We start from the raw sequence: 21,113 nt of genomic DNA on the forward strand, positions 1-21,113 counted from the left end.
TATGCCATAGACTAAAAAAAGTTGTTTTGAAAGTCCCAGTGAGCTGAAGTAATTCTTAAAATCATTAACACTTCATTGATTTTATAATTAAAAAAATCCCTAGAATAAATAGAGCATCTTTTAAATGTAGCATGGCTGTTTATCTCAGTGTTTAGGATTAATATTACATTTTTCCCCAGAAAATATCCATGAACTTCTAAAGATGCTTTTTATTGCCAAGCCTGAGGATTCACCCCCTCCCCAGCAGCTCTGACTGGGGCTGTTACTGTCACTGTCTTCAAGGGGCTCTTCATTTTTGGAGTGTGGCCCACCCCCGTGCCAGGGAGGTGCAGATAATTTGGGTGCAGCCAGGACCTGTCCTGCAGCCGTGATCCCGGGCTGTGGGACGGGGCCCTCGGGTCCCCGGGGGTGAGGGGCGATGCCGCAGCCACGGGGAGAACCTGCCCGGGGACCTGGGTGACAGGGTGGGGTCATCGAGGGGGGGCATGTGACCCCACAAGTTCCTGAGCCTCATCACTGTGTGAGGGGAGGGGGGACAGGGCAGAACAAGCCAAACTGGGGATGTGTGACTGGCACGGAGCCCATCTGCAATGGGCAGGGGGGAAATGAAGGATCCTGCCCTAAAATGGCCCAAAGTGACCCTTAGTGACCCTTGGATAACAGCAGAAAATCTACCTGGGGCTTGGGTGTCTCTGGGAGCCCCTGGGTGTGGGGGTGGGAATATTCCATGGGGAATAATTCGCTGTGAATACAAGTGCCAGAGCTCAGGCGAAAGGAAAGCCGCCTGAGGCAGCAATAACGAGCACTAATTAATGGATCTCTATCTCCTCGGAACGTGTGTGGCCAAAGACTTATGATAAAGTCAAACGGGGTAATTTTTCACGGAGACTAATTTAGCCCATTAACCAATAGCCCGTAACCAGTTTCACAGAGACTAATATTTCAATTCTCTGCCCCAGTCATGGCTCCTGGGGTGTCTCAAGGAGAGGTAAGATCTTTTCAACAAACACCACTGTTCTTTCTCTATTTTTATTTTCGGCTTGCACCCATTTGGTGATAACTGCTGCTTAAACAAAGCACACGAGATGTTCAGACCCAAGCACTGTGGTGCCCTGGTGTCGGTGCACACGCAGCTCTGCCCCTGTGCATGTGGCCAGCGAGGACATCCTGCCCCCGCAGAGGTGCCCCAGGAGAACGGGAAGGAGATGCCGGTGGCTCCGGCTGGGGCTGAGGGAGGATGGAGCTGCCAGCTCAGCTTTGGCAGCAGCAGCTGCTGGTGCTCTTCTTGTATCGAGCCTGGAATGACAAATAATTTATTTTCCAGTCATCCAGAGCAAAGAGCACTCGTTGGCCTTGCCCTGTGCCTGCCCCAGCTGACTTTTCAAAGCAGGTGGAGAGGCACAAGCGGTGGGAGGGCACAATGTGTTTAACTCGCCAGCTTCAGGTTTCCTGGGATAACCAGTGCCTTTTGTCACCTTGAGATCAATCCATTTTCTCTTCTAATTAGTTTTCATCTGCCTGCAAGCTGTATTCTAGGGGCAAACTTGGAGCAGCAGTGAAACCCCCTTGCTGCAGGCTGGAACAAACCATCACAGAACGTCCAAGCAACCCCTTTGCTTTTAGGAACCCAGCAGTTGTTGGCCAATCTGACCCATGTGAAAGCTGCTGTTTTGAGAGGATGTGTAGCTCCAGCTGCCCAAACAGCCATGAGATTAATATCTCATGGTCAGGAAACTGTTTTTGAAAAACAATTTACTTACATTCTCTGTAACATGTGATTAGGACAAAGCATTCTGCAGTAGACATGGGCAAATCTTGTTTAAAATGTATTCCTGGGTATTTGATGAAACGGAAAACGTGACCTTGTTTTACTGGCATTTGATATTTTCTGGAGTGCTTGGTTTGTTTTTTTTTCCATGTGAATTACTTTTTCCTTCAGACACTTCCATCTAGATTGGTTGATGAAGATCTTATGGAGGTTCACAGCTTTTCCAAGGTTGCTGTCTCCGGTTATTCAGCCTACCTTGGAAAGTTTCCAAGACAAAAGTGTCAAAATTAAGCCCAGAATTAAGCTTTCATTTCCGGTACATTATATTTGGGTTCATCAGGATTTAGCCAGGAGTCTCGGGATCCCATAAGGCTCGATGTGATCTTACTGACCGAATGCCCACCAGTGTTCTATTCCTACACATCATTCATAATCCCATGATTTGTCTTTGCTGCTGTCTTTCTACAGCTTTTGTCGATCTTTAGAGAAAGCACTTTGCTGAGCTTAGTTTAACAATGACAAATATTAAATAAAGCTTGTTCTGGATAGAAATGTGCCTCAATTCAAAATCCAAGAAGATTTTATCTGGTTTTTCTCTTTTTCACTTACTTTTCCTTTCAAAAGAAGGAAATTGTTCCTGGGAAGAGACTGGATAATCAAACCAGAGATTCCACACCTTGGAGGAGTTTGTGGTGGGAACCTGATGAGGTTGAAGTAGATGGCTCCTTAAAGCTGGATGATGTGACCAAGTCAGTGTGCTCATTGTCTGGGCTCTCCTGGTGAGGTTCTGCAATTTAGGGTGACTTAGGTTACCTAAGTTAGGCATTTGCTCCCTCTCTAGTGACCCTATAGAGGCTCTAATGATGTCAGACTCCTAAAAGGAGGCCATTTCAGAGGTGGCTGATGGCTTGGTTGGTATTTTTTGGCTAAAATACCTGTCCTTGCCGGTCCCCAGCAGCTCCAGCCTTGTCCTTGGCTCCTGTGACACCCAGCAGCCAGTGCCACTCGCTGTCTCCAGCCCTCCTGGAGCTGCTCCCCTGCCTCAGGCTGAGTCTGGACTGACACGTGGTGATCAGACAGCTCATGTCCTGCTCCCTGGACTGCTTTCCCCTCATCACTACAAGAGTTAATCTATTTCAACAGTGACATGGTCAACATTTAAATCTTAAAAAAGACGAAAAAAGCATGAGAGTACGGGACAAAGAAGGGAGAATTTCTCCCTGGATTGAGACATTAAATGTCAGAGTTATATAAGAACTTTATCTGGAGTGAATCAGGACAAAAGTGATATGAAATGTCTGAAATGCCATCTGCTTTCAATTCAGTCAGTGCCTGCTGAGCCTTGAGACTGAGAGTGAGGAGTTGGGGAACAAGGTTGGGCCAGGCACAGGGTGCCCTTGGGGGAGCTCAGCCCTGTGTCCTCGAGCCCAGGGACAGTGGGACTGGCTCTGTGACAGTGGATGTGATTCTCCATGGGTTTTATTCTGTATTGTTTTGTCTGATTTTATTTGGTGTTTTGTCTTTTAAGATGATAAAATGATCTTTTGTTTCCTAAGAGCAACCTGGTCTGGTGAAGGTGTCCCTGCCTATGGCACAGGTGAGATTCAAGGTCCCTTCCAACCAAAACCATTCTGGGGTTTTGTGACAGTTAACAGTAGTTATAATTTGGGTGATAGAGTTGCCAGAACCCCCCTGGTCGTTGCCTGACCCTGAATTCTGCGTGTGGCGTGAGTGGTTTGCAGTAACACGGAGGTGCCTCTGGGCTGTGGCTGGCAGGGTGGTGATGGTGGCTCCCACCCTCGCAGCCCTGGCTAACGCAGCGCTGCTGTCCCATCGCCCCAGCCTGTGGCACAGACACTCCTGGCTGCAGAGAGTGGATTTACGGCCGGGGAGGGGGCACGAGCTCCAGCGCCCCGAGCAGCGGCTGCCTCTCCCTGTGCTTAGGGATCATTATGCGCTGCTCTTTCATTCAGCAGAACTTTCATGTCTCACAAATTAAATTCCTGGGCAAAATAATTACATGGAAACGCTGCTGGGCTGTTATTCACGAGGGGCCAATTTTGTAGCCATTTGTTGGCATTTGAAAAGTCAAATTTCTTGCACTGTAACATATGCAACATATAATTCAAAAACAGAACATGAAAGGCTCCAATCCAGTCAGCAGATGTAAATTTTGAAGAGAGCTGGACATCAGAGAAAAAATAAATTACCCAAGTTAAGCTGAATGAGCACTCGATTTCAGCTGTGCTTTGTGCCCCCCAGTGTCGCTGGGTTCCTGGAGTCTCGTGCTCCACCCTGACAAGTGCTTTTCTGGATGTCTTTTCCAGCTGGAATCCTGCCTGTGCAGCTGGTTTAAGAGCTGGGGCTCTCTTCCCTGCCCTCCCCAGGGGTGCAGCAGGAATGCTCCTTGCCAGCTTCGCGGCCCACTGGTGCTGTGGGTGGTAAGCAGTGATTTCATACAGGGGTTTGCATCTGTAAGGATCACAATTAGAAATAATGCTGTGTTAACAGCAGCAGTGCTGCTGTTTGGAGAATTTAAGCCATGTCTCCCTTGCTGTTGGAAGTTTCATGGGTGTAGACTCAATTTTCCAGGTATCTGGATTGGTATTTTGAACAAACACCTCAGGAAAAACAATACCTGTCAGTGAAAACAGTTTGGCCTCTGCTGTTGTTATTGTGGGAATTCCCGGGAAAGGCCAATTGCTGCTCAGTCTGGATGTTGTTTAAACTATTCCACTCTGCTCTATGTAAAGGAAAGCTTCAGAGATGCACAGGGAGCTGCCAAAACGTGCTTGTCACTCTTAATGTGATACGATTTTATTAGCACATGTATTGTGTGCGGTATTTCTGCATGGTATTTTTCTCTTTGTTAGTACAGAATGATTCCCCTATGTGTGACCTGCAGAGCCAGCCAGCAGTGGGACCCTGGAGCAATGTTCTGTTCCTGAGGGTGGCCAACTTGGCCTTCACTGTCCCCCTGAGGCTTTTGTTGTGTTTTTCTGAGGAAACTCGGGGGCTTTTTCGCTCCCACGAAACACAGTACAAGCTGGGGTGCTCCCTGATAGTGTAGTGACAGTCACCCCTCTGGTTTCAGCAGCTGTTCCTGCCACTGGGACATGCAGGAGGAGCTTTGGTGTCAGCTGATGTGTGGGATGTACAAGGATCAATGGCTGTGGGATGTCCCTGGTGAGGGGGCACCTGCCTGTGCTCCTGGTCTGGAGGAGTCTCCCATCCTCGTGCCCCAGGGGATCACAGAAACACCCCCAGGCTGCACCCTGCTCCTCCTTTTTCTGTGTGTAAATGATGATTAAAGAGCTGTGCCCATCTTTGCACTCCAGCCTCTCACCTGATGCCATCTCCCCATAAAGTTTCTGTTAACAGGGACCCCACACTCTCTTGTTTTCTCTTATGGTGCTCCTGCAAAAACAATCGATCCAAATCCCGTTGTGTCTGTGCATGGCAGAGGATTAATGAGTAGTAATTGCTCCCCAGCCCTACAGGAAGCTAACTTCAGGAGGGGCTGAGGATTATCCAGCTGTATGTCCCTGGGAGGTTGTTATTGTGGGAAATTAATTAGCTTAGAACTATCAGAAATACAGAGGGAGAACTGAGGATTGGTAGCGCAGAGACAGAGCAACGTGTTCGCTAAAAAATGGTAATGACTGAGTGAATGACAAAATTTTAAGTTAAAATTGCTTCTCTCTCCTTTGAGACTTTATTATTCAGAATATAAAACTCTATGCTGAATTTTTGAAGGCAAACAGCTTTATTCTCTTCTCCTCCTGAACAGGATGTGTGTAGCTAGAGATGCAGGTGACCCAGGTGCTGTCCTGCTGGCTCCCTCTGGGATGAGCACAGTCCTCTCCCAGGCCCTCCCCAGCAGTGGCTGTGACACAGAGAGAAGCCAGGCAGACCCCTCCATGTCCCCCCAAACAAACACACGTCCACCTCCAGCTGCTTTCAGCACTTTAAACTTGCAGAGCATTTAGGGTCCCAGTGGATTTTCCCTCCATTGTATTTGTCCAATTTCCTTTACTCTTGTTTGATGTAAAATCTGACCATGCTTTTGGGTTAGAAGGGTTAGAATACAGCATTTTGTAGTGGTGTTTGATAACTGAGTGGGGTCCAGCCCTGCTGCCTCAGGAGCCTCATTTCACCCTGCATGTTGGAAATTATTTACCTTCAAAGGGGAGGCAAAAGAAGGAGATGGAAGTGAAATCCCTCCATGGTGCGCTGCTGGGAGCAGCATCAGTGAATCCAGCTTGGTTTTGTGCTTTGTGGGGGCAATTTCCATTTCCTTGCTTTAAACTTTGAGGAGAAGAACTTGGGCAAATGTAAAACATGGCTAGAGGGGGTGCTCAGGTCGCTGCTCTGAGAGCAGTTGTGCCAAGAAAATAACAGGCTTTGGGGTTGTTTTTTTTCTGTAGGAGATTTAAGCAGCACGCTCAGGAGGGGTTTATCTCGGCAAGGGGGGAGATAGGACCTGAAATGGATTTTCACGCTCAGAGCTTCCAAACACAAGCACTGTGCAGCTTTCTGTTTGTTTTGCAAATCCTTATCATCCTACAGTTATTGCTTGTGAAGTGGAGCAAAAAATGAAACCCAGTGAGGGCTGGATAGCAGGACTCTTGTTTTTCTCCTGGCTTAGCTGTTGTGTTCTGGAAGAACACACATGTGCCTCCAAAAGCCTCCCAAACAGGTATCTCCACAGAGTAATTAGTTTGCAAGTTGAACTTTCTGGGAGCTTGGTGTGCTGCATTTCTGCTCGGCATGAGTTGTTTATAGGCAGCTTCCTTCTTGGGGTCTTCAAAATGATTTCAAGTCTCGATATTTTATTTATGCAGTAACTGAATTATCATAGAGTCCCAGAATGGGTTGGGTTGGAAGGGACCTTAAAGCCCATCCAGTGCCACCCCTGCCATGGGCAGGGACATCTTCCACTGTCCCAGGCTGCTCCCAGCCCCAGTGTCCAGCCTGGCCTTGGACACTGCCAGGGATCCAGGGGCAGCCCCAGCTGCTCTGGGCACCCTGTGCCAGGGCCTGCCCACCCTCTCAGGGAACCAATTCTTCCCAATATCCCATCTAACCCTGTCTTTTTCTGCCTCAGCTGCTGATTTGCTTTGACTTTAAGGCAGAAGAGGAAGAAGCAGAATTCTACTACTTATTAAATGTCACAACAAAGCTCGTCTGGTAAAGCTGAACTGACGGGTGGAAGGAGGTGGGGTTGGTGTGTGAATGACGTGAACTTGCTGTCCAACACCCCTTCTCTAATTGCTGCCAAGCAGCTGCAGTGCTGCAGGCCGGTTTTCAGGTGTAGGCACAAAAGGAGGTTCCAAATCTGCCTTGGCCCAGTGGGTGCTGAGCTGTGGGGTGCAGGGGGTCCTGCCTGGATGGCCACTGCTGCCCTGGCTGAGCTCCTGTGTCCCACCCTGCTGGTGGCTGCTCTGTGCCTCTGCTGCTGCCCTAGGGCACCGGAGTAGGAGAGGTTTGAGCGGTGCCCCTTTCTCTCCCTTCGCACCTGTACAGGCACCAGGAGAGGGCAGGGAAAAGCCTTTGCAGAGCCTGGCCATGGTGCACCAGCTCCCATCCCAAAACTGGGCATCCTACAATTGTAAAGATAAAATAAAAGTGGAAATAGGAATACACATGTTGAAGGTGAGCATTTGATCAGTAAGGTTTTTGGGTTTTGTGTATCCCAGAACCTGTATTTTGTTGTTTCTTAGATGTGTTGAGTAGAACTTTTTTTTTTGGGTATTTGAATCATAATACCTAATAATAATACAATTTCACCAGCAGTTTAAGTTCCATCATTACTGTCTGGAAATGTGCCTGAGTGTTTTCTTCCCAGCGCTGTTTATTGCATTCCACCCTGTTAGGTGGTTTCTGCCTGTTAGAGTGACCATGGCCTTCCTTCAGCCTCAGCTGATGCTCTTCTTCATGGCCACGAGGACACACAGCACCACCAGAGCAGATTCTTCTGATGTGGCTTATCAGACAAATTAGGACATTTGAATACCTACACTGCATGGGAGTTTGGGAAATGATGTGTTTAACAAGGGAGAGCAGAGAGATTCTGCTCTCTCAGCTGACAAGGCTGCAGCCCTCATTAGAGAAAGAAGGAAGCCGAAGTTCAGGTGCAATTCCAAAGCTTTGGTGTTTGGGAATGAAAACACCAAACTCCACCAGAAAAGCTCTCCCAGCTCTTCTGATATGGAGTTGAAGGCTGGTTAGGTGCGTGTTTGTAGGAGGCTGTGGGTGGCACAGAGGAGCCTTTGGGCTGTGCCCGTGGGGCTGTGAGGGCATGGGGCACTATTTCCCAGTGGAACAACTCCTTTGCAGGACAAGAGGGATTTCTGGTTTTTCCAATAAAGGTTACATTTGTCTACCAAAGGCAAAATGATATTCTGTTTATAGAGTGACTCAAGGCACCCATGGAGTACATGTAAATTGGCTGGAAAGTAGGTCATTGTGGCTTTGCAGAGCGCAGTTGTGATGTGTTTTTGTGCGAATTCAGCCCCAGAACCGTGAGTGCTTGCAGGGACAGCTGCACGGGCTCCTCGGTGTGATCGCTCTGCTTTAATCTCGCCAAGCCGGTGCGTCTGGGGAGAGCTTAATTAGAGACAGTGGAAGTAATTCTGGAAAACACCAGCCTGGACTGCTGCTCGTGCTCTGGCCTGCCAGCTCACCTCTCCTTGCCATATGCTTGCTGCTGTTTCCTTGCCTGATTGACAACAGAAAGTTACGGAGCTGGGGGACGCTCTGTGTGCACAGTCAGCTGGGCTGGGGCTCTGGTCACGCACTGTGGATGGAGCACAGCCCGGGGCAGGTGGTGAGGGGCTCTCTGGGTCCCCAGGACCCCCCTTGCAGGGCCCCTGGCTGCAGGGGCTGCTGTGCTGGAGCTGGGCACCTCGTCAGCTCCAGTGCCCCACCAGCAGTCCCCAGGACCTGTGTCTGCAGTCCCCAGGACCTGTGTCCGCAGCCCTCTGGCCCTGCTGCTTGCAGGCTCTGCCCACTGTGGTCCTGCAACAGCCGGCTGCAGATGGTCCCGTTCCATGCTCCAGTCCTTTCCCGGTGCCAGGGCCATTGCTATTCCCTGTGTGTTGCACTTGTGGGCAGCAAGGCTGAATGAGGAGCAACCACAGCCCAAGGCTCTCTGGCCTTGGTGGCTGTGGGGCCCCAGGGGACCCTGCTCGGCCCCAGGGGACAGGCTTGGGGTCTCTGCCTGTCCTGGCCTTGGGGTGTCTTTGTCCCCCCAAAACTAGGCTGAGGCTCGTGCTCCTGGAGGGTAGGGCCGGTGCTGGTGCTCTCTGAGGGGAGAACATCCTGCTCCAACGCTTTGCCAGGGCCGCCCTCTGATGCAGGATGCTCTTGGTGTCGGGATGGTTGGTGGAGGTCCTTGAGCAAGGCACAAGCTGGACAATGGGTCTGAGTGCAGGAGTGAGACTGAGTGAGGGGATGGGAATGGGGAGGGAACAGCAGGGTGGTAACAAGCAGGAGCTCGTGCACAGAAGGGTTTCTTTCTCTCAGACATGGAAAAGATGAAAAGTGCACAAGGATGAAAGACTGAGAAGAAGTGAGACTTCTTCAGCAGCAGCACTGTTCACACAAAGTGCCTCAGACAGAAAAGCATCTCCACCCACCCCTTCTCCCCCCTCCTCTGCCAGCACCAGGCAGTAAATTACCCTGCTCTTTCCTATCACTGGTTATTGAGTGGTTCGGTAAGATGGAGTCAAATTATTTGCATGTTCAAAGAGAGAAGATAAAACTAGACTGCAGCATATTTATGGCTTTTATAAAATGTTGATGTATGTTGTTGGAGTAGATGGAAAGGCACCACCAGTGCTTGAGGGCAGAGCTCCTCTCTGGGAACCTGCTGCTGAATTAATGCGAGCAGAGTCAGTAGAAAGCAGGAATATGCAGTAAAGTTGGAAAAAATAAATGCTTTATATTTATATTTGGACTGCAGAGTAAGAAAGGTACCTGATAAAAAAATCTGATTCCAGTGCAGCCTTAAGGTTGTATATTTAGCATTTATAACTCAAATTTGGGCAGTTGCTCATTAGAAACCAGGAGGACAGAGTCTCAGGAAAATGGAAAGAGCAGGAAAGGGAAGGAAAACAAACAGTTCAAACAGTGTGGGGGTTTGAGTGTGCGTGTGGATTTTTAAGCTAAAGTTTTAAATGTGTTTTTCGAAGGACAGGGTTCTGCTGTGGGACTGACACCTTCTTAGTGTTGTCAGCTGTCAGCTGTAATTATTTCATGTGTCCATCTGCTCCAGGGCTGGTTTGTGTGTGGACTGGGATGGCTGCTCCTGCGGCAGCACGTCAGCACTTCCAGCACAGCTACTTTGGACTCGGGTTTGTTCAAGTGAGGAAAGCCAGGCATTGAGAAAACAAACATCCCAATTTCCTCTGTGTTAAGCACCCCAAATGAACTCCAGGCGAGGGTTGAGTGTTTTGCTGTCCTCTCTGCAGCAGGAGCGGGGACTCCTGTCCCTGCAGGCCAGGTCTGTGTTTGTGGGGTTGTGTGTCCTGCTGCTGGTGGGGTCCTCCTGACCCCACTCGGCTCTGAGTGGGCAGCAAGGACCTGCTGACCCATGGGCAGGAGGGCAGCGAGGGCAGGGTGTCCTGGTGGCTCCGTGTCGTCCAGCTGTGCTCCGGCCTGGCCCGAGGGCAGTGGACAGAGAGCTCCCCCTCGGCTGCACACCGAGAGCTCCCGCAGGAGTGAGCCTGGCTCAGTTTAGACCTGGCACTGATCTGTGGGTGTTATCTACACATCTGTGAGATGTGCCATGGCCCTGAGGCTGGCACGGCTCCTTCCACTGAAAACCTACAATCACCTCAAGATAACCTTGGGGTTTTTCCCTTGTTGTTTTATTCATGACTGATGTTTCTGGTTGGTGTGCCTCAAGCTTTACTTGGGTTTTGGGGAAGCAAATTCCCATCTCCATAGTGATTGCCTCATGTTGGATACTTCCAGGGATCCAGGGGCAGCCACACTGGATTCAACACCCCTGCCCTGGATTGCAGCTGGGTGTTTGTGATGATGTCAGCTGAGAGCTGCTGGACACCAGCCCGGCAGGAGTTTGTGCTTAGGGCTGGTCTCTGTCTCAAAACCTTCACTCCAAGGCTGCAGTCTGTAATACTGCTCTGTTCTTGGGGGGCAGGGGCCAGCCAGGGCCACAGAAGCCTTCAGAGGGATGGAGCACCTCTCCTTGAGGAAACTGGGATTGTTCAGCCTGGAGAAGAGAAGGCTTTGGAGTGATCTGACTGTGGCTTTCCAATACCTGAAGTGTACAGGGAAGAGAGAGACTCTACAAGAGTCTGGAGGAACAGGACACAGGGAAAGGCTTCCTCCTGCCAGAGGGCAGGGATAGGTGGGAGCTTGGGAAGGAATTGTTCCCTGGGAGGGTGGGCAGGCCCTGGCACAGGGTGCCCAGAGCAGCTGGGGCTGCTCCATCCCTGGCAGTGTCCCAGGCCAGGTTGGACATTGGGGCTTGGAGCAGCCTGGGACAGTGGGAGGTGTCCCTGCCATGGCAGGGGGTGGAATGAGACGATCTTCCAGCATAAGCCATTCCATGTTTCTGTGACTCCTGGGTCTTGGGGAGCTCATGGAGTCCCAAGTTCTCTGGTTCTATAAACTGCAGCCTGAATGAGTCCCTAATGACTCTCTCATGTGCCTCCTTCTCCAGCGCATCCCAGAGCAAATGTTTTGTACTTAATAAGATACCTACATTCAGTATTTGATATATCTGAATTTCATCATACTTCATCCACTGTAGACATCATGAAAAATAAAACATTATTTTGCAGTTTTACTGTAAATGGTTTGAAATATTATACCTAGAAATAAACAGGCTTTATAATTAATATAGCTGTACATTAATATATCAATACAATGTTAATTATAATATAATTTTCATTATACAGGCACTTATACACATGCAGCTGCTTGGCTGCATACACAAATTGTTTGTATGATTATGTGTGCCTACAAATTTGTGACAGCTGCAATGCTGGTTGCAGGATAGAAGAACTGGAATTTAAATGCTGGAGAAAATATGCAAATGCCTGAGAAACAGGAAGAGCTCAAAGTGCTTTGCAGGCTGAAAACAGTTGAAGAGCCCATGGTGCTTCTCTTACCCAGGCTCACACAGGAGCCACCCAACCAGCTCTGCAGGAATTGTTAAGAGAAATCTCTCTCGTTTTGTTTTCAGTTCTAAACTAACAATCTGCCCATTTGCATATCTAAATTCTCCGGTGCTGTAGCAGGAATGTGGCTGCTGCCATGGGAGGCTGGTGTGAATTGCTGAGGATCTGCCACATTGCATTATGCATTTTGTTGTTGTTTTAATGAATAAATTCCAGAGAAGGCAATCAGTAATTAGCTGCAATATGGCACGGTCGGGAGCAGTGAGGAGACACTAACTCGATCTGAAGGACTCATCTGTAGAACTTCCAGAACCGCAGCCCAGTCGTCACCACACACTGGAGGGAATTGTTGGCAGCGTTTCACTGTGTTATTTGCCAAAAAGGTTCCTTTGGAGGATAGAAATGAATTGGAAACATGGGGATTCACTGTGATACACCTGCCACAGGTAGGTAGCATGGGGATGGTCTTGGGTTTGAATAGATGAAAAAAACTCCAAGCATATGTTAAACGGTTCTCCACATGAGGATGTTTCTAATTTGCTCACCACATCTCTAATAAACCTCGCAGCTTCTTCCTTCATAACTGACATCTTCATTTTGTTGCTTGCTAGAGGTGGAATGTCTGTCCTGGCTTGGAGGACTCAGCCTCTTGGTTTCCGGGGTGGGAAGTGGAGCCCAGCTCAGGGGTGGGAGGATGCTGCAGGGGACCAGGAGAGCATCCTGTGGTGGGAGGAGGCTGCAGGGGACCAGGAGAGCATCCTGTGGTGGGAGGAGGCTGCAGGGGACCAGGAGAGCAGTTGTATGCACAGGCTATCTGCACATGGTCAGCTCTGAGGCATGTGCACACCTACAGGTGTAGGAATGCAAACATGGATTTTGTAAAGCATTTCTTACGTGTATCATGATTATCCCATCCCTGTGAACTAAAATACATGTATTGTTCCTGGGTAATGTGTTTTAAATCTAATTTTCAGAAAGCGAAATATCCTGAGGGGTCTGTTCCTTGTCCCTGGCAGCTTCACCAGTGGGGAGGTGAGCCTGGATCCTGGTGCTGGCCACGTGTGGGTGGTGAGCAGACGCTGCTGGGCTGGACCTGCAGCGCTGCCCTGGGACACCAACCTGCCCCTGATGGCCGGCACCTTCCCAGCCTGGAGGGCGCGCCCGTGCAATTTCCCTCATGACCTAGAGGCCGTTTAATAGATAGGCCAGCACTTAGGAAAGCAACGCCTCGGGACTGAGGTTTGGGCTGCGGAGCGTTTCTGCCTCCCGGCCCGGGGCTGCGGGCAGTGATGCTCCGGCCGGAGCCCCAGCAGCGGCTGCTTCTGGCCGGCACAGCCCTGGCCCCCCGTGCCAGGGGCCGCAGCCCGCCGGGGCACAGCTGGAGAGCTGCTGTGTGTGGGGTGCGGCACGGGGGGAATTTCGGGGTGGGAACCCCCATCCCTGGTGCCCATCAGCCTCGGAGGAACCTCCCTGCTCCTGGTCCCAGCCCTGCTGTGCCCCGCAGCAGAAGAACTGGCTGCATGAATTATCCCCAGGATACAGAAGTTATTTTCCTCCCCCGGCTCCTCCTGCCTCCATGACCTAGTTACCGGCTCAGCACATGCAGGAAGCCACGGGAGAGAAAAACACATTTCTATTTGAATGAGAAAAGTTGATTACTATTTTAAGCCCCTTATCGCGTAAAAGCATTTCAAGCTCAAACACCCCACTCATCTCTAACTGTGAGGTAACCATAAAGGCTTCTCCCTCCTCATCCTGCAGTTTGACAGTCCCGGAGTTGCAGGCAATTAAAATCCCTTTGCGTGTCCCTGCTGTACCTGTTGTAGTCGCTGTGTTCTCAGTCTCTGCTCAGACTTGAAGCAGCAACTTACCGTGTTTGGAGCAGGCTCTGTAGGTTGTTATACCCAGCTGGTGCAAGGTGAATATTTCAGATGGATTAATTTAATTAAATGGCACACGAGTTACTGCCTTGCTTTGGGACAGAAGCAAGGAAAGCCCCAGTGCCAGTAAGCAGTGCAGATAAAATGCTGGTTCTTTTTCCGTCCTTTAGAAGGAAGCTGCAGCCTTTCCCCCCAGTGCTCGCTGGGCAGGTTACAAATATGCTGGAGATGCCAAGCCTTGGCTTCAGAGGGTTGGGACCTGCATCTCTGGAGTGCTCAGATGTGGGGCAGGTGTGGCACTGCAGTGAGGGTGTGGGGGCTCTGCTGCCGCTCTCTGAGGATGGGCAGCAGCTTTCAGACTGCCCTGAGGAGTGCAGGGAAGGAGCTGAGATGAGGGATGGGGTGCTTTGGGACAGAGGGACTAAACTTTTACAGCTCTTGCCTAGGGAGACCTCTTAGACCTGCCCCAGTTCCAGCCATTCCCTGAAGGCTGCTCAGATTGAGGTCAGGTTTCAGTTAAAGGTGAGCATAAAGTTCTTTCTCCCCTGGGACTTCAGCACGTGTAAAATGTGAGCAATGCTTCAATTCTTGATTAAAGGAGATATATTTTATATTCAAGTACTCCCAGATAGCAGGGCCTTTACTGAGTTATGCAGGGGCTCAGGCTGCAGAAAAAACTTCAGACCCAGGCTAAGCCTAAGCTCTGTGGTCAGCTGCGTGGTGCTCACCAGGGCCACCAGCTCTGGGGACCCCTGAGAGCAGCTCTGACACTGTGGCATCAGTCTTGCCTCGGAGCGGCAGGTCACACCTAGAAGGCAGGAACATGCACTTTAAGTTAGATTGTATTTCCCGAGTGCTTAATGAAAGCCCCTCAGCCATGGCTGTGCTGCCACAGCACAGCTGCAGCCCGTGGTCACCTGGCTGGAGGCCGGTCCCTCCGAGGGCAGTGAGGGTCAGCACCCGCAGGCTCCAGCCCAGCTCGGCCCCTCTCGGGGTGCAGCCCCGGGCGGGCAGTGCTGACACCCCAGCACAGCGGCACAGCCCCAGCCCCGAGGGGCCCTCGCTCCTCTCCGGAGGACGTCGCTGCCCGCAGGGTCCAGCGGCAGCCGGGTGCCCCGGGGATGCTGTCTCAGGGACAGGCAGCAGCCGTGCTTGGGCACAGGATGCCCCAATGGCAGCTGTGGGGCACTTTGAACAGAGAATCTGTGCAAAGAAAATGGGAAAGGCCCCTCAATCCCACAGCACTGCTCCCATTGCCTTCTGTTGTTCCCAGAGAAGCAAAGCAGTTTCCAGTTGCTGCTGCTTTCTCCGGGGTGCTGCTGGGGATATTTCCGACTGAGTAAACATGTTCTGCCGTGCAACCTCTGTTTGTGTTTGTTCTCCCCAGCAGCTGCACATCTGTTCCATGGGCAGTGGCTGCCTGTGGAGCCCAGAGCAGCAGCGGTGTCGCTGTGCCCCACCGCAGAGACGGAGAGCAGGACCCTGCGCCAGGACGAGGTACACTGCATTTTTGGCACAGTGTCACTGACAGGGATGGCCTGGGAGCTAGAACACAATCTACAAAACACGCCAGGGAACGAAATGTTTTTGTTCCTTTTCCAGTGCTCCCACCCATTAGTTGGGGTAAAATCTCTCCAACCCCACTCGGTAGAACCATGTGGGGGGACCCCCTCGCCCCAGCAGCTCTCCCTGCAGGGGCTCTCCTTTGGGAACAGGGTAAGGCAGGAAGCTCTGCCTGGAGAAGAGGGAAGCTCTGTGCACGTGCCAGTGTGTGACACACTCAGCATGTGAGAGCAGGAGCATCCAGGATGCATTTGGTGTTTCTGATGTGCTTTGAAAGCTGTGTACAGATTCAAATCAGCCAAAGCAATAGGCACAGGTGCATGGTACTAATTTTATATTGCAATTTCATTCAGATAAATTACTTCTATGAGTTCCTAATAAAAGCAGATGTTGGCTCATGTCAGCATTAGTGAACAATTCTGATAACAGGAGCAGCTATTTTTAGTTTGGTGTTATCCTAGTTCAGCCTCCCATCAAGTTGTATTAAATGTGGAAGATACAAATTGGATCCATGCTGGGTATTCATTTGCTTCGAAGCACTCTGAAGGCATCTCTTCTGCTTGGCAGGGTGGGTGGGATGAGGGGGTGGCTGGGAGCAGGTTATTTGTCAGGTCTCAAGCAGCACTTGTCACTGTGCTCGTAGCTAGTGTGGAACATTAATTAGGGGAGCGAGCTCAAGCCAAGTAAGGGGCGCAGCAAAGGCCACCAGAGACACGGATGGAGGAGCATTCCCTGCAGGAGGCGCTGGGAGTGCAGCGGGGTGGGAGCTGCCCCGGGGCTGTGCGGGGAGAGAGGGGAGTCATTCCCTGTGGGCAGATCCCGCTGGGACACGGCAGGGGCTGGAGGAGGATGGGGGATGGATGGCCAGGGCCACAGCAACGTCTGTCCCCTGTCCTTCCCAGGTGTCACAGAATCCCAGAACGGTTTGGGCTGGAAGGGACGCCAAAGCCCATCTCGTTCCACCCCTTCCGCTGTCCAGGGTGCTCCAAGCCCCGTCCAGCCTGGCCTGGGACACTTCCAGGAAAGGGGGAAGGCACCGCCCCTTGTCCTTCCAGTATGTTCAGCACATATTTGGATTCATTCCCATGCAATCCAAAGCCTTTCCAAGGGGACTTCTCTGTGGGTGGCAGGATCTGGGGGGCTGTGTGGGAAGCACAGCTTATCTAATGAAGTCCTGAGCTGTTCCAGACTACAGAACCTTTTTGGAAAATTCATTTAATCATCTCAATGGTTACTGTTTGGAATTATATAATATAAAGTTTTGTTTTCTCCCAAAGCAACTTAAGTGAGGGGAAATGCAATGTAAACACAGAAAAACCAATTTTTTCCCTTAGTTTAGAGCACAGAGAATGAGCTTTATAATGATTCTTGAGTTCAATTTCAGAGTCCCTTTTCAAAAATTTTAGATTTTATTGACTAATAGTTGCTTTGATATTAAGGGTACTGCTACAAACAATTCAATCTATTTCTACCAATTTTTCTTTGTGGAAAATTTTTATTTCAGCTCCTCATTATTTGAAAGCGATTTGCAGAAAAAGTGCTATTAGGAAAATGAGGCTGATGGCACTCGAGGTGAGCTGAACACGCTGTTAAGCAAATCAGAAATTAGTGTAAGTTTCTTTCATTTGGCTTCATTTGCTCTAGATCAAGTTTGATACTAATGGTGAAAAACAGATCAAGCTTTTAAAAATATTGAGGAGTTTCTGTGCAATGAAGCTGAAGTGGAGGGAGAAAACTTCGGATATTTTATTTTTCTGGTCTAAACTGGAATAATTTTAATAATTCTATTGTCTATTCAAGCCAAAGCGTGGTCTTGTCTGAGAAGAAATATCAGAAGCTGCTGCTGACTGGCACAATAGCAATAAATATATAATACAGAAGGAGGAGAGGAAAAAATTTAGGAAGATGCTGGACTGCCCGAGAACGTTCCCAAAACGCCGCTACTTGGATGCTCCTCAAAGGGGTTTGGCTGCAGCAGGAACATCCATTGGCAGCCTTTTGCCTCAGAAACCAATGTGGTGCTTACAGGGTAAAGAATCATTTTGTATTTTCTCAAAAGCCTTTCAGTTTTGCTGTGCTAAGGCAGGAGTGAGCCCTGAATGGATGTTCGGAGGCTGTGCTGCCCCAGCTCCTCTCTCTTCATGCAAAACCAGCCCAAGGGACAGCAGGTTCACACCGGATCTCATTCCTCTGAGGAGGCCCTGGCTGTCTCGGATGCTCTGGGAGCTGCTGAGGAGCCTGCTGGTCTCAGCAGGAGTGTGAGTACTCAGGACATACCCAGGGGATGGGACTACTGCCCCAACTCCTCCCTGGCATTGGACCGAGACAAAGGGAGCCCCTGAAGGAGCCAGGGCAGGAGTTTGGCTCAGAAAGGGCTCAAAGTGAAGCAGAAGATGAGGTTCATGCTCACTGTCTCCTCGCCCAAGACAGCCATGTGCTGAGGGATTGCTCTGCCTTAGTTTCCTTCCCACCCTTCTGTTGGATGTGATGGAACAGGAATTCTTCCATCTCCTCCCTCAGTGAATAACAAAATGCACTTTGATTTGAGAATGGGATGCAATTTTAACTAGAATAGTGGAAAGCATGTCACTAGTGTAACAGCTGTAAAATTAGAAGGAAAGAAAACCCCTAAGAGACAGGAAAATAGCTGCTATTAAACTGATAGAATAATCTTACCCTGCAATGGTGTTCTGCAGCTTGAAGCAGCTCTCTTCAGCCAGTGTCTGTCAATCCCTAACAGGATGGAAGGTGACATTATGAAGTCTCCAGATATATTTTCATGTCATTCAGCTGATTTGTGTCATTTGATAAATTTCATGTTTGGAAAATCAATGTTCCTCACTGTGTGTACTCTTGTGCTTTGCCAGTACTGAAGTTCTGTGCTGGAGACAACAGCAGAGGCTTGTGAGAGCAGTCGCTTCATGACACCTTCCCCTCCTGGTGAGAAGCCCAGCAGACTTGGTATGAGAATTGATGAGATCCATGAAGGTACACAAGGTTAGTTTTGTTTAATAACATCTCTGTTGTTTCTTAAGACATGGGGTGAGAAGGAGAATGCAATGCCAGTGAGAGGCGAGGGCACAGGTCCCGTTCTCCTGCTCGTGGCAGGGGAGGGCTGTTTGTTCCTGGTGTGACGGGCAGAGCTCAGCCCACAGTGCTTGGGCTGAGCAGGTCCTAGGGCAGGGGGCCCAGCCCCTGCCCTCCAGCCCAGCCCTCATCCCCAGGGCTCCCCATCTCCTCCTGAGGCCGAGCACAGGCGGTGGAGTTGAACCCCTGGGTCCGGGGAATATTCAGCAGCCGTGAGCTGGACCCGCAGCTGTTGGGTGCTGGGGTGAGGTCTGGGCTCTGTCTGTGCCAGGCACTCCAGTGCAGAGGTAGGGGGGCATTTAGATGTTGGCAGATGAACGCCATAATTAGTCATGTGAAGGTTTAAATAGGTTTGTACGATAAGCTTGGAGAGGAATTTTTAAGGGTTCTATTTTAGCTCCAGATGCAAAGTTCAGTGGCTTTCCCTTCAATTCTGATGACCCAGCTTAATGCGTGACTTGTTTAGTAAAAAAATCCCCATAAAATACAGCTTAAAAGCGAATTCCTAAATACTTGTATCAGGAATGGTGTTTGATCACAGATAACATGTATTAAGTAATAATAGTGTGCAGCTCTGGGCTGGCTAATTTTCAACGCACCAGTGGTGGGTGGAGGATTTTAACAGCATCACTTGAGCTGCGCTGCACAGTCAAGACCACATCTACTGAAGAAAAAACCCTCCATTTAAATAGTCCAAATGAATAGATTTGGTCCCGTATTGTAATTTAACTCAGGTTTTGAAATGCATCTTTGTTATTCCAAAAAGGGAGAACAGTATCAATAACTCAGAAATGTGACATTGCATAATTAAGCATATTTCTGGCTGTATCCATCTATCTAGCTGTCTATCAAACCCCGCAGCTTTCCTTCCCTGGAACAGCAGAAGGCTGGCAGTGCTTTCCACGCCAACGTGTTGGAAACCTTGGCTGGGCCCCTGCCATCGTAAGCTGGTGGGTGGGAGGGAAGGCACAACAAATTTGGTACCATGGCTTTACTGCCAGAGAACTGAAGATGATGAAGTTTGTCAGGCCATTTGGGGGGAAAATAACCTGGAGATATTTAGAAGAAGTGAATTAAAATTTGTCATCCTGACCTAACTCTTGCAGGGAGGCGTTTCCCATCCCTACAGCCAAGCTCTCCCATCAGCTGTTGGTCCTGGAAGGGGCGGAGAGGGGGAGAGTGCCTCACTGCCATTTCTGGAGCCGGACTACCAAGGATATAAATCAAATCCTTATGATGAGGGAGCATCACGTGGGAAACACAGACTTTGAGAGAGATTTTAGTGGTAGGTTAAATTCTGGTTCTGACACTGCATGGGATGGAAGTACAGCCTGATTCTGGGTTTAGGTGCTGGGTGCAGAGCAAATGCAGCTGTGTCTCCATGAGCATCCATGTCAGCCTCCACTGGGGCCCTGCTCACCTGCCAGGGCTGCGGAGGTGGAGATGATTCCAAGAACTGCTAAAACAGTTAAAGCTGGGATGCGATTTGTGAGGAAATAGGAAAGAATTAAGTATGGATTGCCTGGCTGAAGGGTGACTTAAGGGGAAGAAAAACTCTTTCTGAGCATTTCAAGGCCACAGACACCAAGGACTGGAAGATCCATCCAGGACATCTCAGGCAGAATTGCTGAGTAACATGATGATACTCAGGAAAAGGAAATTTCAAATGCTGGTGAGACCACTTGATCAGGGTTAGATATAAAGGAAAACCAAACTCCAGGGGCCTGGAGATGACAGGGATGTCTGGGAACTGCGGAGACCCTTTTTTGGTCTTCAGATTTTTGATTCCCCAAGTCCTTGCATGGAAACCCTCCACCCCTCTCAGAAAGGCAGCCAGCTCTCCCTTCTGGGTTAGATGCACCTGCACAAGGACTGAAGCAAATGGAGACCAGGCTGAAAGGTTGTAATGGATTTTGGCTGATTTTTTTTCTGAAGCCAATGGGATTTTTCCGTTGCATTCTAAAGCTCTGGCATTAAACCTGCAGTGGGGCTCTCTCTTAAGCAGTTTGTATTTTTCCCTCTCTCTCTCCTGCCTTGCTGGACTTTTCCCATGGCCCCTTCTCAGTCTCCAGGCCCTCAGTGGTGCAGTGATGCTCCTGGGGGTGCTGGGATGTGGACAGTGCCCAGCACCCCCCTGTCCTGGGCAGGAGCAGCGTCCTGGCTGCCAGCCTGGGCCAGCGAAAGGGCTGGGCAAGAAAAGCATCTGTGTTCTGACCTATTACCACAGTCCTAGGCCCTAGGGTATATCACTGTGTCCCACAGCCGTAGGGAAGAGGAGGAGAGAAGCTCCAGCAGGCAGGAATTGTGCGGCAAGATTGATTTATTTAATTATTTTACAAACTCTTTTATAGACTTTTTTCCTCATAGCCTAATTGGACAAAGGATCAGCCACCCCTTGGGGTGATTGGCTAAAATCCTAAAACATCCATTGTCAAAATATTTTTCTACTGTACCGTAAACAAGGCTTTTCAAGGCTGCAGGTGTTTGGTTGTTTCCATACTCTGCTGCCTCTTCTGTGAGAGAGAAAAGTCTCTCACAGGCTTAGAAAATAGCAAGAAAATCCTCGCTAGCAGCATTTTTGTATCCACACTGATGGAGGGGGGCAGAAGGAGGTTTCTGCTGGAAACAGCTCTGCACAGCTGATTTTGGATATATTTCTGTTGT

At 49.8% G+C, this 21,113-nt stretch overlaps 1 long non-coding RNA gene across 9 annotated transcripts in view; it reads left to right on the forward strand.

Annotated features, from left to right (window-relative positions):
- Positions 1–520: 520 nt before the first annotated feature.
- Positions 521–21,113, forward strand: part of LOC121658791 — a 31,745-nt gene continuing 11,152 nt past the window's right edge. For 2 of the 9 annotated variants that reach the window (XR_006014043.1, XR_006014041.1), the window contains exons 1-6: positions 11,290–12,365; positions 12,894–12,951; positions 15,187–15,296; positions 17,163–17,391; positions 18,230–18,359; positions 19,556–19,734. This is a non-coding gene — a long non-coding RNA (uncharacterized LOC121658791). Of the gene's footprint in view, positions 4,210–11,285; positions 12,366–12,893; positions 12,952–15,186; positions 15,297–17,162; positions 17,392–17,421; positions 17,621–18,229; positions 18,360–19,555; positions 19,735–21,113 lie in introns of those variants that run through there. The other 7 variants (XR_006014047.1, XR_006014040.1, XR_006014045.1 and 4 more) reach the window with 6 other exon arrangements.

This window comes from Corvus kubaryi, unplaced genomic scaffold (assembly GCF_017639235.1).
Source record: "Corvus kubaryi isolate FWS band 111438036 unplaced genomic scaffold, C.kubaryi_AGA036_p1.0 split3-37374, whole genome shotgun sequence".
In the NCBI taxonomy this organism is placed as follows: Eukaryota; Metazoa; Chordata; class Aves; order Passeriformes; family Corvidae; genus Corvus; species Corvus kubaryi.